Source organism: Limulus polyphemus, unplaced genomic scaffold (genome assembly GCF_000517525.1).
Source record: "Limulus polyphemus unplaced genomic scaffold, Limulus_polyphemus-2.1.2 Scaffold425, whole genome shotgun sequence".
Lineage (NCBI taxonomy): Eukaryota > Metazoa > Arthropoda > Merostomata > Xiphosura > Limulidae > Limulus > Limulus polyphemus.
Window position 1 is genome coordinate 509993 of NW_013666035.1, and position 14487 is coordinate 524479.

General features: G+C 34.1%; 1 protein-coding gene and 1 long non-coding RNA gene across 4 annotated transcripts in view; one reads left to right on the forward strand and one right to left on the reverse strand.

Annotated features, from left to right (window-relative positions):
- The window catches only part of LOC111085496, a 40857-nt gene extending 33699 nt beyond the window's left edge, over window positions 1-7158 (reverse strand). Inside the window, exon 1 of the long non-coding RNA XR_002610331.1 lies at window positions 6951-7158. This is a non-coding gene — a long non-coding RNA (uncharacterized LOC111085496). The remainder of the gene's footprint in view (window positions 1-6950) is intronic.
- A 1244-nt stretch (window positions 7159-8402) lies between these two features.
- The window catches only part of LOC106458177 (adhesion G protein-coupled receptor L3-like), a 72582-nt gene continuing 66497 nt past the window's right edge, over window positions 8403-14487 (forward strand). For all 3 annotated transcript variants that reach the window (XM_022384314.1, XM_022384316.1, XM_022384315.1), the window contains exon 1: window positions 8403-8720. The gene's annotated coding sequence lies outside the window, so the exon portion shown is untranslated. The remainder of the gene's footprint in view (window positions 8721-14487) is intronic.

Consider the following 14487-nt stretch of genomic DNA (forward strand, 5'->3'; position numbering starts at 1 on the left):
CTTAACTTGGCACTGACTGCTAAAAATGACCCCATTAGTCATGATTCCTGTGCATTATTTCAAAACGTTTTGACGCTTTTACCAAATCTTGTGTGTGTGATAGATACGCGTCGTGAAAATGTTAAATTTCTAAATACTGTTTTTATTATTTTAAAGCCAGTCTATCACTCACAGCTGGGACACTGTGAGACATTACATTCCTTAACAAGTAACAAAAAACATCTAACTAATGCAGCCATTTGAACTATTTATAACATTATTTGATAAAGTTGTCAGTCATACGAAGGTAGAACAAACATATGTGGAAGACAAGTCCTGTTGCTTACCGGTATTCGCTTGTCCTAAAATTTCTCTAGTGTAAAGCTATTATAATTGGTTTTAACCACAAAAAATGATTATTCCGAGCCCTAAGGACATTACTAAACGTGTTTCTTGTACAAATTATCTGTGTATCCCAAGAACAAAAAAACAGAGTGAAACTCGAGGTTTGCAAGAGTTGTTTTGCAAATATTTTATGTAATTAGCGTCAAACAGAAGCGAAGTGCAACACGGAACTTGGTGCAGACGTGTTGACTTGAATGGTTTACTTTAGAAGTCATGTTATCCCATTACACAGTTAACTTAGTAGGCAATCAAACACGGAGCGTTTTCCTCAAAAAGATCACTGACTCACGCAAGTTATAAACGCTTTATACACCAAGTATTTCGCAGATCATTCACGACTTCACATTCGCTGAGTATAGGGCTCCAACCAAAATACTTTGTTTTATCATCACGTGAGAAACTAGCCAAGTGAAGTGATATACATATATAATAGATGCATATACAGTGTGATTCACAGCGAAACCCTTAATAAATTTATTTAGGTTGTTGTTTCCTTAGTGCAAAGCTACACAATGGTATATCTGCACTTTTACCACTGCGGAGAATCGAACCCCGAACTAATGCGTTGTAAGTCCGTAAACGTACCCTAACCCACCTGGGAACAATTATTAAGGATATTAATTCAAAGTGACTAGATGTCACATATGCAATGGTGACAGTGGTGAACTGTTCTAACTTATGTAATCTTAGACTGATTCAGTAATCATGTAAATACAGCTTAACCATTAATTCAAAGTGACTAGATGTCACATATGCAATGGTGACAGTGGTGAACTGTTCTAACTTATCTAATCTTAGACTGATTCAGTAATCATGTAAATACAGCTTAACCATGTTGTTTCTAGTTTCATTTTACCTTTATTAAGGGGTTGTTATAGCCCAACCTGTACCACCTTTGGGTTTTCCCAAAAGTCATAGTATTTTGTTTTAGCTGTATGGTGAAGTTTCATTTAAATCAGATCAGTACTACCCATTAATTCTCATTCCCATATCTGCTCAAAACTGTTTTACTTCTGATATGTCACCAAATCTCTTTAGTGTTTGTTTGAAAATATAAAATGTCAAAAGTTTACATTTGTGATATATTCTGTTATTAAGGGAGTCAGGCTATCAGATATTCTCCAATGTTTGAAAATACAAAAGGAGTATAGGACTCATTGTATTCCACATTCGTTACATTGGTCCTTCAAAACAGGTCATTTGTATTAAAAATTCATAACCGTTCTATTATTTATTACCGTTTTATTAGGTCTAAGGAAGTCATACGCATGCACCTCAGCGCATTCCATAACTCGTGGATTCCAAGAATTACTAATGTATGTTTCTCCAGTTAAAGCTGTGGAACAAAATGTTTAGTTAATTTAAAATAATAATAATGAATATAAATAAATAAGTAATCAATATAAAAAGTACAATAAATAATTATGTGTTATCAGTTCGTACCGTAAAAATATGATAGGTAAATGACTTAAATAAAATTAAACAATAATTACAGTTCACGTGCTTAGCCTTGCTGTCACATAACAGTCGTTGATTACTCATATAGCGCTTAAATCACTTACTATGTCTGCCTGATGAACCCTGGTATCGTAAGAAAGGCCTCGTCGTCTTTGGATACGATAAATATAATGTCGTTGACATATTATAATATATTTTTCTTGCTTTCACTCATGATTCTTAGAATTACACGTTAGTGTGCTGAGCTGTAAGTAGAACTGATTCTCTCTCCTTCATCCTGTCTCTCGTCTTGAAACACACGTCCTAATACAGTGGCCTTCATTCAACGTGTGTCGCAGCGATTCTAATACGCTGATAAAACACGCGAATTTGTCAGGAAAACGTAATTACTCCTCGTCATTAATTTGTTTACAATTTTGACGCATTTTTAATAAGTTGTTTGTGATAGTAAAATTTATTTAGCAAGTATTGGATGTATGTATTGGAGCTTGTAAAGTTGCATTCTGTAACTTTCATCTGAGAGCAACCCTCGACACACGCGCTTACACGTATTATTTCTGATAATTGGTCATGACCACTTTTGAGGACATCAACAGTGGTCATGACCAATTATCAGAAATAATACATGTAAGCGCATGTGTCGAGGGTTACTCTCAGATGAAAGTTACAGAATGCAACTTTACAAGCTCCAATACAAGTATAATACCTATCTGTAACATGATTGGAGCAGCAAAAAATAACAAAGATTTATTTTTTCCCAGTGTATCTTTCACATGTATAACACGATAATACCACTTTATTACAATATATTACTCAGAAGTATTAATACGTATTGTTTTACTAGATATTAACATACAAAATTTTATTTGTCCAGGTTTTGTCATAAAACTCTGTTCACTATACCTGTTCATTAGTTACCCCACATCGTGTTAGTTGAGCAAAACGGTTGAATCCGATTAAACAAATATCTTAAATAGAATTTATTCGAAAATAATGAATTTTTAAAGCATAAAAATATCAACACTGGATAGTAGTTAAAATTCTGTTTGTTTAATATCTGATAATTCATGTGTTACATTACTTAACTACTACATCACATTAATCATAATTATTACATCACCTTATTTTTGATGAGCTCCAGATTACGTCTTTTATTTAGTTGTGACAAACAAGTGTCACCACTTTTCAGTTAGTGATACACATTATTGAGCTCTGATGTGCACTTGCATACATACACAAACATGTTAACATACGTACATACTTATTTACTTTTCAAAATAAGCAGCAAACGTGAAAAAAAGGGTTACTTTTAATGAGTCAGAAGGAAATGGGGAATCGTCTGTTATTCGTAGAACACATCAAGATTGTTTTTTCCATAACAATACAATGTTGAGTATTCATCAGAACCAGTGTGATAAGTCGCACCTGTGGTCCCTGTCATGGGCCTGTGGCTTTCTAACACGCACGTTAAACATTTTTATCCATTTTATTCAAATCAAAGCCACAATACACGAGACTTCCATAGAATAAAACAATAATTCAGAGTCCGCGTGGTGGGTTCCAATATTGATGGCTCGGCTTATCGATCGAGTTTAATGACTAGACTTTGAACCACGAGTCTGTGTTAAAAATATCATTGTTAAAAGTGAAAAATCTGAATGATGATACTGTTAGATAAACAGCCGAATAGTGAACATATTTTAAAATAAACTTGTCATTTTCTATTTTTCCAGTTAGGGTTTTGCGCTATCAAACCACATGTTTTGTTTTTCATAACCCGGATTGTAAACCACGTATATATTCACCTCTATAAATATAACTAACTAGAAGAGTGGTTAATATAAACATTGTTACTTTGTGACGTGTGCCAAACGGTAATTGTTGCACTGAGATGTGATGTAAAGTTTCTTTATATTCTAAAAGTGGGGATTTTTTCTCTATTAGATTTTAAGATTGAATCTAAATTATCTATCAGTTCAAAAACTTATCAAAGACATTGTAAAAAGCTGTATTCATCTTGAAAGAGTTTGGGAGAAATTATACCAAGTAACAACTTAAACAATGAAAATAGAAATTAACGGATTTAGAGAATTGTCCGACAAAGAAAGAAGCAATCTCGGTAACTTGTTCAAAAAGGCTACCATACATATTGTGATTGTTAACCCTATTCTCATGTTACATAAATCAATGATGTTATTGTTTCATCTTAATGATATTTCCAAATATCATCTGAAATTGTATGCTCAATGTCTGTACGAAAACACAAATAATCTTACCACTTTTGATTTGATTCTAATTACTGATACAATAAATACGAAAGAAATTATCTGTATTATTAATTTTGAGTTAAGTACGTAACCGGGAAAGTGATTTCTGGAGATTACTTTTACAAAATAGGAACTTCTAATTCCTTTTGGACGGTCAGAGCAACTCTATGCGGTTTAGCTGTTGTCTTCAAACTCATCAAAGAAAAACTTTATGTTTTTTTTTTTCTTGTTTTAAATATTAGCAAGGCTAATTTGAGCTTATAGAATGAAAGGAATGCACCTACCTAGTGAACAGAATCCCCCCGCCAAACCTTGGGCTTGCCCCCCAGTGGCACAGCGGTATGTCTGCGGACTTACAACGCTAGAAACCGGGTTTCGATACCCGTGGTGGGCAGAGCACAGATAGCCCTTGTGTAGCTTTGTGCATAATTAAAAACAAAACAAAACAAACAAAATCTTGGGCTATTCTAATCGAATAAATGGATTTGTCCGTGTTAAGTATTATAATTTCAAATAACCTAAAACTGAGTTAAATGGTAATTTAGATTTAGTAGTTAAATAAATGCCGATATGTATCGAATATATTATATTTGCCAGCAAGACTGATACACTCAGTTTCTTTTTTAATACAAATATGTGTTAATATACAGACAATAATGCAATTTACAGTAACAGCTATTACAAATAATGATCTATGTACAAAAAATTTACAAACTTACAAATAATATTGAATCTTCTCTTTGGTTGGCCGGGCATGGCCAGGTGGTTAAGGCGCTCGACTCTGAGAGTCGTGGGTTCGAATCCACGTCCCACCAAACATGCTTGCTCTTTCAGCCGTTGGGGCGTTATAACTTGACGGTCAATCCCACTATTCGTTGGTAAAAGAGTAGCCCAAGAGTCGGCGGTGGGTGGTGATGACTAGCTGTCTTCTCTCTAGTCTTACACTGCTAAATTAGGGACGGCTAGCGCAGATAGCCCTCGTGTAGCTTTGCTCGAAATTCAAACCAAAAGGTATCTTTTTTGGTATGGAACTTCCTTGATGTCTTATCGAGGGTTCACCATGAGCAAATTAATTTTTAGTTGATGTAGATGCGATTCACTTAACAGTGAGCTAGCTAGCTCTGTGGTCCTCACTGATCACACGCCGATTACAGGTCGAGTTTTTTAACGCTGACGTTATATAATGTCTTCGTAGAAGTACTAATGTCCGATGTGAATCCCCTGAAGTTAAATGGTTTGTAATGTTCGAAATTTATAAATGTTCCTGATCATATATCTGACGTTTCCCGATTAATAAGCGTTAATCTATATACTACTAAAACTCTGAGATTGTTTGTTTGTTTGTTTGCTTGTCTGTAATTAGATACAGCAAAAACAACGCACAATGGGGCCATATTTGTAATGAAATGAGATTAGAAACAGAATAAAACAAGTTTCGTTAAAATCGAGCCACGAGTTACCGAGTTAGCACCGTTTTTCGGGTCACTTTTATGAAAACTTCTAGCATGAGTAATTTTACATCACACTACCGTTCGCGCTCTTTACGAAACTTCTTCGTTCAAATCTATTTCCCTGTCAATGTTCCCATCTTCATTAAAAGACATAAGATGTCAAAAACTAGATGTTGAAGAATTTCTCAATAATGTGCCTTGGTTATGGTAGATAATTCAAAGAAAAAATAAAGTGTTAGTGTTTCTTATTTGTAGAAGGCTTAAGAGGAAAGACCACAACATAATGATCTAATTCATTACAATACCTGAAAACTCTGACTTCACTTCTGTGAAAAATGAAATGGTCTTTCCTTTTACTCCCGATCAACAATCAAATATATTTTCTTGGATTATGAATAACACGAATGGATTGAGATATTTAATTAAATTATCTCAAATAAACCTTCATTTCGGTACAATATTGAAATTATCTTGAATTATTCATAACCTCTGAATAGTGGGTGACCCAAGGGGTCACGGGTGGTCTAGTAATTTCTAATTTTAAGTGTTTTTAATATAAAATTTTGCAGGTTATTTGACTGTAGAAGTATACTTCACTGGTGAAGAATTTATGAATGACGTTGAAAGAATGTGGTACTAGGTAAGATGGAGTTAATCTGAAACATATATATGATTTTTATTTTCGGGTGATAATGTAAAAAGGACTAAGAAACAGAAACAGAAAATGTCAGTGTGGACTATTTATAATACGAATTCAGTACTTTCTTCAATGAAAAGCACAATACCTAATACTATCACATATGTGCAATTAAGTAAAATCATAAATATATAAGTTGTGCAAGAGTTTATAATAGTTTTAATAAAAAGGTCGAATATGTTTCGTTAATGAACTTAATTTGTTTACTTGTTATTCATACTTCCCATGTAAGTAAACAAGCTTATTATGAGACATTCGTTTGCAGCAATTTTCAAATTGGCATTTAATACGTATGATCTTCCTAAGAGGTATGATTTTAATTCTAAAAATCATTTGTTTTTGTTTTTATACTTTTAGACTCATTGTTATGTGATTGCCAATTAGTCCTTGTCATGTTAAAGCCAATGTACGATGAGTAAATTATTTTCTCAGCTGATATAATAATAATACATATTTTAAAGATTCTATAAAGGCAGTGAAGGCCTCAGCATGGAAGCCGGAACGAAGTCCCCTTTTCATTCAACTGGCAGTTGTAGTCCATTAAAGTTTTCAAACCTACTATGTCTACTCGCCTAAAGTTCCTCTGAAACAATTACACAAACCTATTCTTAAGCATAAAAACATAAACACCAGTACAAATGTTATCAAACAACCCTTGAAAAACAAAATAAAAACAGCAGTTAAATTTCGTACCAGATGACGTCACACAGTCTTTAGTAGACAACAGCGAAATCAAGGCTTCCAGGATTCTCCATCCAGGATTAGGTGACTATAATACAAACCGTCAAATGCATTTCGATATCTAAATAATGTCGCCTGACAGATTACTGGAGGCGCCAGGTGGCCACTAATGATTATTAGCTGAAAGGGGGGAATGGCGTCGCACAGGAAGCTCCCAGCAGTGAATGCCTCAAGGAATTATTGTGAGAAATCTGTGCGCACGTGCACTTTTTGTCTGCACAGAATTTATTGTTTGACACAATTGACGAACACATTCTATATATACTATACAAATATTTTTGTCGCGTGCCTACGTAATGTGTAATGCAATTATGTATATGTTTTTCTTTTGTCTAACTGTAGTTGTTGCCTCAATGGTTGCAGTACCTGAAACTATCATCTAGGGGCAACCATCTAGAAGCGTTTTCTGAATCCCGGGATTTTAGTGGCTCGATTCCTGGGGTTCTAATTATTTTACTCATTTACATTCCATTTTGTATTAATCAAACGTAATTAAATTACCTGCAATCCTTATCTACCTTAAATGATTAAAAAATAATCCAAACACAGGCAATTGGTAGAACTTTAAGATATAACTTATGATTGTTTGAATTCGATCCCTACTGTGTGTGCTTCTGACTTTGTTACCATCAACCAGCAAGAAGGTTCGTTTAATATCTAGAGTGTAAGTAATTACACTTAAGTACAGGCAGCCTTCTACAAACTTTTAATGAAGTTTAATCAAGAAACTGCATTGATTAAAATTATTATGTAATTTGTGTTAAATATCGTCACTATGAGAAGAAAAAACCAGGGGATATCAAACCCGAAAATCCAGGGATTCTTTTCGATAAATCCCGAGATTAAGGGAACCCATCAGCAAACGGGATTTCGGCATAGCAACCCTTACTACCAAAACTTTTTATGTCCAGTTTCTATTCTAAGCTATCGAAATGTGCGTATTTATTACGCTAAGGTATTCATTTCATTGTTATACCATAGTCTATTTGATCTATTTTCGAGGAAACCATACCGTTACAGAAGTTGTAAATATGTTTGAAAAATCTTCAAAAAGTTACGAAATTTTCTTAAAGATAGAAAACGACAACATCATGCAACTTGCTCATTTCATTCTAAATCAGGTGTTTGATTGATTTATTTGTTAAGAAACGATGACGAGAATTCCCAGAAGCCTTCAGAAAAATTGTTAGTTGAAAACTTTCATAATAAACAACCGCTCGTTTGTCCCTAAAGAAAACAGAAGAAGGAGAATCAAGGACGTCAAATGGAGTTCTCGTCTCGTTTAAAGTAATTGAAGCTTCACTTGGGGGCGCTTTTGGCAGTGGCCTACACCTGCAGCCAATGGAAACATAGATATTGGCCTTAGGTTGTGATGAAAGCTTGATCGGTCGTCCCCGCGTGACGCTGTATAGTTTTCTAGGAACGACGCTGTGGAAAGGAGGGTTCGTTACGAGCTTTAGTTTACAAAGCTACAGGCTAGCTGTCTGCCTAAGTTAAAGTTATTGTAGACTGACAGTGAACAACGTTAGACTTTCCCTAAAACCACTTGTCTGGAGACAAGTAATAGACATTTCTTGGAGGCTCCCACGTCTGAATCTCTCGAGATATTCTGGTAATGCTTCACACTTGATAAGCAGTAATGTGGTCCATTCAGACAAACAGTTGAACTGCTTGGAATTTAAACCGTGATGTTCTGTTGAAAGACAGTAAACTGTATGTTGGGTAAGTCACCTCGATTAAGTAACCTGCTCTTAAGGAATTAAGGACTAACAACACACTATGACTATTAATAACATTTTTATATATACATTCTATTTAAGGTTTCAATTATGAGTCACAAATTGTTAAAAATATGTCATGACTAATAAATAATAAACGGTTATATAGTACAAATAGTTCAACGGTTTCTAACCATCTTATCTGAAATTAGCAGCGTCTTCTAGAAAGATATATATAATGAAAGTTTACCTTAGATAATACTGAGATTACCGTACACTTCAGAGTCGCTATTAATACTAGAGCGGCGCATGCTTTATTCTCGAACAGAGTCCGTGTTCTTTATATAGTTTGTTACTGATTACAAAGAAATAAAACTGCTTACCTTCATAGAAATTCAGTAAGAAAAATCCGTTGATGTATTATGGAACGTACAGTTGCTTGTAAATACCAAAATTACACAAGTAAGATTTGCCCGCCGAAATAGACGTATAGCTCCGCATCGTCATATTTCTTGTAGTCGAGAGTAGCGAAACAGGGCTCATATTGTTCGAAACTGCAGTTCTCAGCTGACCATGAAATAGGGTTTGTGCCATTACGTTTCCTGAATATTAAGTAATACGTTTCACAGTAAAATTATAGGAAATAAAAGGGACTTAAACCTATGCTCTCTTGGGTTTATATCTCTATACGCAGCTAAATAATATATTACATAATCAAAACAAAAAAAGAGAGAGGAAAACTATTCATAATCATCATTGTTCTTTGAAAGTAGTATTCTTTAATCATAACATCATTCAAGTACAGTGTTTCTACCCACTCACAGGTTTCATAAAGTTTTTCTCCTACATGTACAGCTCTATGCATACAGCGAGCTGCTTTAAAACTGCTGGACACTGTGGGTGTTATTGTGTATGAAGATAACTGCTTCCTCTAATATTAATACACTCAGAATTGTACTCGTGTGTTTAAACATATATTTTTATATATAAAGGACTATTTTTCCGAATCTATAACTGTGAACTGGACATATAAACATTTCAATTTTACGCAATTCATTTTCTAACTATGTCTATTCTTGCGAATTTGAGTTATATGTACGATTACACCTGGTTATGGATTTGTAGACTTTTACATTATTGTGGAAATTATTTCTTGGATACGTACAGTTACTTTAAAATCAAATACAGTTTCACAAGTTCATGTACTATCCTTGTTAATGTTTCTATGTGTCAGCAGTAACTTTACGGACCTACAACGCTAAACTCTGGCATTCGATTCCCCCGCGGTGGACGAAGAAGAGTTAACCTTTTATGTAGCTCTGCACTGAACAAGCACCAGTAACACTGTATAATGTATTTTGTCTTAAACTTTTATTCATCTTAGATGTTCTACTGATTCTAATGTATAGCATAACCTATATAAAGATGTATATAGCATAACCTATATAAAGATGTATATAGCATAACCTATATACAGATGTATATAGCATAAGAGCTAATACGTCCTTATTATAGATTTGACCAAATGTGTAAGCCAATTTCTGAGTAAAATATGATGAAGTTAATTCATAAAAAACCTAAGAGAAATCTGATTAGAAACAACAACAAAAACAGGCACTGGGGAGTGAAGGCATTACTGTATACAACGGTTGTACAAGTTACAAGTGCCTGAAAGATACACATAATTTTAAGTTAAGCTTATTCCTGTTCGAATGCAATCGGTCACTTTACCCCAAACTTCTAGGAAGCTTTTTTTTTCTCTATATCTTGCTTTAGTCACAAGGTTTTCCTTTATCTCTGACCTCATGCTTTAGATGTTGATGAATCGTTATTATGTGTGCAAATGTAATATCTATAGGATAATGGTCAGTTTCGATTTACTGCGGTACCAGTTGCTATGGTAGGCATTAACAAATGACTTACAATAAAAAAAACAGATCATTTTACGGTTTTGTAATGTTGTTTAACCTTTGATATATATAATGCAGGCTTTTCATAAATATTTAGAACGGTCAGAATTATTTTATAAGGTGACACTTTAAGAATAATAAAATGTTTTTACTATACTTATACAGAATGTTTATAACGAATATTTCTAAAAATCCATTAGCACTCATCTTCGTAAAAGTAATGAACGGAAAGCACGAGATTGTCGAAAGCGTTTGTTTGAGTAATTCTGTTAGAAAATTTCACGTTTTAATTTAATCAGTTATTTTTCCCACCTTGGGGAAAATTTCTGAACATAACCATATGTAACTTATGTTTTATTCTTCATCATGAATGAGTTATCAAAATTTATTACTATAGAAAAGTTGTTTTTTTATTGCTAAACTGGAATGGGGGTGAAAGTGGGAGAGGTAATGTATAAAAATTATAACAAATCTTTATATACAAACACATGAAAGGACGGTATTTCGGTTTCTACCATGACGTGGTGTTCAAGAAACCACTGACTCTGTTTGTGGAATTTGTAAGGAGCATGTTTGAGCCATTCGTGCTGTCGGTCCGGAATTGAAAATGTCTGGCACTGTGATAAATGCTCCATTGTACCTGCACATGACCACAGCATAGGAAACAATGTATAAGCAGAGGAGGGAGGGCCTAGGATGGGATTTATAACAGGGGTTGTTATGAAAGCGCAGTCAACGTGTATGCAGTGAAACGATTTGCCATTTCTCCATTTTTTTTTCTTTTGCTCATATTTGTCAGTGCTTTGGCCACATAGAAGATACAATTGGAGATATAACATGTTCAACAACGGTAGAATTTATCGTAGTAGATGAACTGTTGTCATATCTGATTTTCAATCCCGCTGTTTTGTATAAGTTTACAAACTGGAAGACACATGATCCCATTGTAAGAACCACGTGACACAACTTAGTCAAATGAAATGATTTCAGCACGAGTTATTGAGGATTTTTGTGAGAGATATTGCAGAAGGTATACGTACTGACACAAAATGATATATATTTGTTTAAACCCCATCAACTAGAAAACCTGTAATGGCAATATTGTTATCGTATAATGAAGATAATTAATTTGACCTTGTTGAAATACCGACATTCTGCAGCGTGCTACGTCAACGAGTTGTTCATGAAGTTTGAACAAAATATGCTTAGTATGAAAACGATTAGTCATTAATAGACTGAAAACTTTGTTGTCCTTGTGAAAGTTATTAAAACTAAATTAAACAAGATGAGTGTAAAATAAGAGTTGAAATAATTCTGTAGATTTCTACAGGTTCACGCTATACATGGGCATCAGCCAGTACGCAAGATACAATTATTATACAATGTTTGAAAATGTAACTACCCATAATTTTTAGTTGGTATATAAATGGTACTTATAGTTGTTTGGTGCAGTTGATGATTAGATAAGACAAACGTAACTTCTGTACCTTGCATTGCTATAGCATACAAAATGGAAATGAACATTCTCACCCATGGAGTTCTAATAGAAAGTGCTAGTTACTCTGAAAAATAACCTCTCTTTCAGCTGCGTCTCAGAATCTTAGTTTTATCAAGCTTTACCAAAGTTTCTTTTATCAGTGTCACGTTGTAATGACGCCATTTACTAGAAAGCTCGTGACACTTGCACGCTCGTCACATTTATCAGTTTGTGAGAAACTTCCAACTGTTATTCTTGTGAATATATATATACACACACACAAGTTCTATAACGAACGATTTATAGCAAAGATGGTATATAGATCTAAGTGAATATAGCTACTTTCTTGTATCTAATAATTGTATCTTAGGTGCGACAAAAAGTCAGACATCGTGACAATAGAAACGAAGATGTTATTGTCGTAACTTATATGTAACACCATGGTAACAAGAACGAAGGTGCTATTATTGTATTTTACTGTACAACAAGCCAAATACTATGGCAACAAAATCTAAGGAATTATTGTCGTAACTTCCTGTGCGACAAGAAACCGAATACCATGGCAACAAGAATGAAGGTGATATCATTGTATTTTACTGTACAACAAGCCAAACACCATGGCAACAAGATCTAAGGAATTGTTGTCGTAACTTCCTGTGCAACAAGAAGCCGAATACCATGGCAACAAGAACGAAGGTGTTATTGTCGTAACTTGTAGCGCGACAAGAGGCTAACACCACGGTAACAAGAACAAATGTGTTATTGTTGTATTTTACTGTACGACAAGAATCCGAACACCACGGTAACAAGAACGAAAGCGTTACAAATATGCTTATTGTTTAAGTGCTTCACTTTCTATATTTTGAGATTTTAAAGAATAACTCATAGTATTCTTAAACGTTTCATGTAAATTGGTTTGAAAGGAACTTTTATCACATTAAAATCGACCCAGCCGTGATTTATACTAGTCATGAAGCATCCAAAGAAAAATATTTTGTTAAGAACTAGTTTTGTTTCACGTTTTTAAACATTATCATTATATTTTTTACTTATACATTAAACTTATGAAATAATGAAAACGTGTTTTTTAAAATAGAAACGACATCTTATGCGGCACACGGACTAAATGTCCAGGCAAACCTAGCCATAATTTAAAACTGCTGATAAATTAACAACATCCGCCGCCTACGCGAGTACTCTTAACCAAGTGAAGAGATTGAATGTCACATTTTTAGGGTTCACACAGTCAAAAGTGCAGAATAAGTTCAGCAACATTTCACAGCTCGAACCTTGGACCTTTTGATCTAAGGCTGACACGCTAACCATTAAACTATACTCAACCATTTTTAAGATAAATCAACACTATACAAGTTAATTACATTACATTGCTTATTTTAACTGTATTGTCTGTAAAATATTTGTTTATGAACACTTTTATATTTCATGCTTCACGGAATAAATAGCGGTTGACCTAATGCATAAAATTCAAGAATAAATGGCGCCTTTTAATTGATGAGATAAAGAATATTCGACGTGGGTAAACAGAGAACTATTTCCACTGGTAGGATCTCTCAACCAAATATAAATGATAGCTTTTATGTAGGGCCTTGTAGTGGTTGGGATGATTCATCATGTTGAGATACTGTATTTGTTATTTTCTGTGACAGTGAGAATCTGTAAAACAACTGCAAAAGATTATTCAAAATTTACTGAACAAATTCATGTATTTTAAATGCCTCCTTTTGGTGATTTATCTTAGGCACCACGACGTTATACGTAAGCTGAAAACAAACACAACGACACTTGCTTTTTTCCTAAGTAAAGATTGGAGGCTTTAATGTCGGTCGGTGTTTACTCAGCAACCACTTAATACGTACTTATTCCTATCGTATACAATACTTAATCTTAGTATTACTAATACTAAAATGTATGACTGGACGTCAGAAAATGAATCATAATTCACGTAGCCAGTGATACTAAACTTACAATACTTCTTTTTGTTTTGTAACCCATATCGAGGTAAAAAGCTAAGTTTGAAATACCCTTACTTAGAACATCAGGAAGTGATCGTAGACCCAACACCTAGACGAGCGAGGAACTGAAAAATTGTAACATTTTCTCAATTAGTGTTATTTTTAAGTTTCATTTTCTACTTTTCACTTTTCTGTTTTGTCGAACTTTTTGTCCATGTTATACACGTTAATACAATGAAACATTGAATTTGTGCTTTTTATCTAAACCATTATTTGGCAATAGTCTATGTGTGTATCCTCTTATAACAAGCGAACCGCTGGATCAGTTGTCACCAAACCTGTCCTGCCCGCTTAGGGCCCCAGAGTCTTATATCTTTCCCATACGTTGAATGAGTAATTCAGCTAATACAT